Source organism: Cajanus cajan, chromosome 1, assembly GCF_000230855.2.
Source record: "Cajanus cajan strain Asha chromosome 1, NIPB_CcT2T_4, whole genome shotgun sequence".
Taxonomy (NCBI): domain Eukaryota; kingdom Viridiplantae; phylum Streptophyta; class Magnoliopsida; order Fabales; family Fabaceae; genus Cajanus; species Cajanus cajan.
The window spans coordinates 9,963,457-9,968,499 of record NC_138517.1 but is presented as its reverse complement, the minus strand read 5'-3'; the positions used below and the strand labels follow the sequence as shown (position 1 = coordinate 9,968,499).

At 38.6% G+C, this 5,043-nt stretch overlaps 1 pseudogene; it reads right to left on the bottom strand.

Annotated features, from left to right (window-relative positions):
- Positions 1 to 3,149: 3,149 nt before the first annotated feature.
- On the bottom strand, positions 3,150 to 3,836 carry LOC145958200 (secreted RxLR effector protein 161 pseudogene; annotated as a pseudogene).
- Between the last annotated feature and the right edge of the window lie 1,207 nt (positions 3,837 to 5,043).

Below are 5,043 nucleotides of genomic sequence, written 5' to 3'. Positions count from 1 at the left end.
GAACATAGACATCAAGCAAACTATAACCCAGAATCGACCACAAGCAAAACAAGTATCAACAAGATTAAAAACCATGCTAAGGCAGACTATTCACAAAAGAACCAACAAAGTAATCGTCAAAAAGACTATATATAAAAATAGTTAAATACTGAAAATAAAAGACAGAAGAATAAATTGCAATAGACAAAGGTAAACTAAGGTAGGCTCCATCTGCTTCCATCTATGGGGTCTGGTCATCATCATCTCCAAGAGCTGCTCCACCATCATCAACTCCATCAACCTCAGCAGCTCCACTCCCCCAAACTTAGGAGCCTGGTCCCCAGGCCAACCAGTATACGCCTGAAAGTCCTGGTAACCAGAAGTGATTGCAGAGTGTACTCATGAAAGAACATGGTGAGCACAAAAATTATACACAGTGATGACCAAGCAAATATAGCAAAAATGGAGAATATCCTTAGACCAAAATTAAGCACAACATGCATGCACACGGAAATGAACTATAACAATGCAACATAAAGCACACAAACATACAACATACAACAGAACATAAAGAAACATGATTGAAAACAGATAAATATGGGCTGTCAGGAATGTGGTGCGCCGGGCTTAACACAGATGCGCCGGGCTTAATATCAGTAAAAATCAACGAGGTTTCAAAATCTGATATCGCGCCGGGCGTGCGTTAAACGCGCCCGGCGTGGTGGTTCCAGAGACCAAAAATTGAGTATTAGGCCGGGCGCAAAAGAGTCACGCCCGGCGCGTAGTCACTTTAAAAGGTCAATTTGCCCAGGTTTTAAATTAGGATCAGACCTTATTTCCACCTAGACACAGAATTGCCTCATTCCTCACATTCCAAACAAAATGTACCCTATATTTACCCATTCAAACATGATTCTAACAACTAACACATAACACAAACAACATATACCACAAAACATATAACACAAAACACAACACATAATACAAAACAACACTTATAACACAGAACAACATGCAACAAAAATCTAAAACACAGTTCAGATCTCTGGGTTGCCTCCCAGGAAGCGCTTGTTTACTGTCCCGAGCCTGACGGTGGCCAACTTGAAGTGCTCTACTCTCTTTCTCCTCCTGTTGCTCTTGTTCCTCCTTGCTTTGTGCTCAATCTCATGATTGCTCAACAATTGCTCAGAGGGATTGGTCAATCTTGTTCATAGTACCTAGCATACAAGAGAAAGTAGAGGACTAGAGCGCCCAGGTCAGCTTCAACAATTCATTGCTACCATAAAATGAAAATAAAAGTAAAAGAATAAGTCATAAATAGCTATAAATACTAAATTGCCATTCTAATCCCCGGCAACGGCGCCAAAAACTTGTTGAGATTTCCGTTGAAGTACTTTTGTTATAATTGTAAATCAGTTTAATTCTATCAACGGTCCCAAACACGGCAAGTATACCGGCCGTTCAAGTAGTAAAAATATCGTATCCACAGGGATTAGAAGGTAAAATAAGCATTTATTGACTATTCGTGACTAAAGAATAATTCCAATTTATAGTTTGTCATGTAAATGTGAGATGAAGAACATGACTATTGGAATGTTAAAACTATAAAAAGATTAGTTTTAGAATGGGAAAGAGTAGAAATGGGATAATGGTATTGTGAGGCTGTGGGGGTCAGATTTCACCGAACGTAACACTAATGTATCCTTAATCTCTTGTTAAATTCATTGCTTAGTCAACCCAATAGTTTACTCAAACCTAATCCCTTAGAGAAAGAGCCTAGGTGCGGATATTGAATATCAATCCCTTGAGTACCCAATACCTACACCCGCATTACGGGCTAGGGTTTAAGACTACTAATGGGTCAAGCTCTATCCCTAGATACAATCTCCACTAGGCATATGTTCCAGAACTAATTTCAAAGGTATTTCCCAATACTCAATGGAACCTTAAATCATGCAAAGGGTGATCAATCCAAAGCAAGCATTAAGCAAAGAAACAAACACAACAATGAATGAAACAACATGTATATATATCATAAAAACCGTAAGGATTACAATAGAATTCGTTGGTTACATCTAACCCCACAAAAATGGGTGAAACCACTCAACAAAGAGGGCAAATACAAAATAGAGATGAAAGGAGGATGAAGAACCGAAGGAAAGACCCACACACGAACGGCTCCAAGCTCCGGGAATCCCTTCCACAGCTCCCAAAACGCGCCCAATGTGTGAATTGAGAGAAAGATCCCCGAAAATGGCTTCAAATACGAGCCTGGGAGATCAGATTAGGGTTCCGCGCCCGGCGCACAATTCTTCGAGCCCGGCGCAAGTTCTTCCAGAGAAGTCAAGCACTCTCTGTCTCAACACAAGCCCGGCGCAATTCCTTTTGCGCCCGGCTTAATTCTTTTTGCGCCCGGCTTAATTCCTTTTGCGCCCGGCTTAATATAACTGGCAGAGATGAAATACTCTATTTTTGTCACGCCCAGCGCAGGTTATATTGAGCCCGGCGCAGAACCTCTTCTCTCCTCCTTAGCTTCTTAGGTTTCCAATCCTAAGAGTCTTCAACTTTCCACTCTTCCTCAATACCTGCACAAAAAATGAGGTGGATTAAGGTATTGTTAGATGAATTTGGGTTAGTTATATCTGCACACAAAATGAACCAAAAAGAGAACAATTATATTGCAATGGTTCAAAGGATGAGTGGAATTTGTTCAATAAGTCTCATCCAAAAAGAGGTAAAATTGAGACTTAACAATACATTATATGTTAACCGTAGCAAGTAAAGGGATCAGGAAAGCAACGTGAAAATCGGAAGCACGTTGTTTCCTATTACGTGGCTGTTCCAACTGAGTTTACTGTTGCAAAAACAGTTTTTCAAAATGAAACGCATATGCCAACATTCTCCCACTTGGTCCATTTATCCAATTATCAATCAAATAGGAAACCAAATATATGAATCATGGTGATAGGTCCTCTTGATAATGAGTATTATCTCCCATGTATCACAATATATTAAGTCTCTCATCCTAATCTCTTAGCTCTAATGAATAAACCATACGTTTATTCCAGGTCACAATTAATGAGTTTTCTCAAAGTAAATAGGTATGTGCACAAGATAAATGAGAAAACATCAAACTAAATAAGAGTTTTAACAAGTAATTACAATGATTGTCACATCATGGAACCAAGTCCCATTCGAGTTACATGATCCTTAAAATTCTTTGGTGGCATGCCTTTAGTTAAAGGATCAGCAATCATTAACTCAGTGCTAACGTGCTCAATGACAACTTTCTTTTCCTTAACACGTTCTCTTATGGCTAGATATTTAATGTCGATGTGATTACTTCGACTTCCACTTTTGTTATTCTTAGCCATGAAAACAGCAGCGAAGTTATCACAATACAACTTCAATGGCTTAGCAATTGAGTCCACAACTCTAAGCCCAGATATAAAACTCTTCAACCATACACCATGTGAGGTAGCCTCAAAACAAGAAACGAACTCAGCCTCCATAGTAGAAGTAGCAGTCAAGGTCTGCTTTCTGCTGCTCCAAGATACAGCTCCACAAGCCAGCATAAAAACATAGCCAGTTGTAGATTTTCTGGTATCAATGCAACCAGCGAAGTCTGAATCAGAGTAGCCTATCACCTCCAAACTATCAGTCCGTCTATATGTGAGCATGAAATCTTTTGTTCCTTGAAGGTATCTCATTACCTTCTTTGCAGCTTTCCAATGGTCAACACCAGGATTACTCTGATATCTTCCTAAAACTCTAACTGCAAATGCAATGTCAGGTCTAGTACAAACCTGAGCATACATAAGACTTCCAACAGCTGAAGCATATGGAATATTTTTCATGTGTTCCCGCTCAAGATTATTTTTCGGGCACTGACTCAACTCGAGTTTTTCACCCTTCACAATGGGAGCTACACTTGGTGAACAATCTTTTATGTTAAACCTCTCTAAAACCTTGTTGATATAGGTTTCTTGAGATAAACCCAAAATACCTCGAGATCATTCTCTATGGATCTTAATGCCTATAACATAAGATGCTTCACCCATATCCTTCATATCAAAGTTCTTTGAGAGAAATTGTTTCACCTCGTACAACATACCCTTGTTATTAGTTGCAAGCAAAATGTCATCCACATATAAAACAAGAAAGCAAATCTTGCTCCCACTAACCTTCTGGTATACACATTGATCCATGATGTTTTCTTCAAAACCAAATGAAGATATAACTTCATGAAATTTTAAATACCATTGGCGTGAGGCTTGTTTTAATCCATAGATGGATTTGTTAAGCTTACATACTAAGTGCTCACCATCACTAGAGAAAAATCCTTCAGGTTGTTTCATATAAACCTCTTCCTCTAGATTACCATTAAGGAATGTTGTTTTCACATCCATTTGATGTAGTTCAAAATCAAAATGAGCTACTAATGCCATGATTATTCGTAGAGAATCCTTCTTAGATACAGGAGAAAATGTCTCACTATAATCAATTCCTTCTCTTTGAGTGAATCCTTTGACAACAAGTCTTGCTTTATGTCTTTCAATGTTACCTTGTGAGTCCTTTTTAGTTTTAAAGACCTATCTACATCCAATGGATTTTACACCATGAGGCAACTCAACAAGGATCCCAGACTTGATTAGACGTCATAGAATTCATCTCTTCTTTCATAGCATTATACCACAAATTTGATTCCTTAGAATTCATGGCTTGTGAAAACGTTTCAGGATCATTTTCGGCTCCAATGTTATAATCTGATTCTTGTAAATACACTACATAATCACTAGAAATTGCTGATCTTTTGACTCTAGTAGATTTTCTTAATGTTGTCTCATCACTTTGGTCAGGAACTTGTTGTCCAACCGATTGCTCAATAGGTTGTTCAACATTTACGTGTTGCTCCTGGTCAACAACTTAATCTACATTATAATCTTCAACAACTTGTGGAACTTGAATCACTGGTTGTCTAACACATCTTTGAACTGAAGGAGCGTGATTGACTACCAGTCTGTCATTTGATTGAGAGGGTTGAACTTCATAGTGATCCTTTTC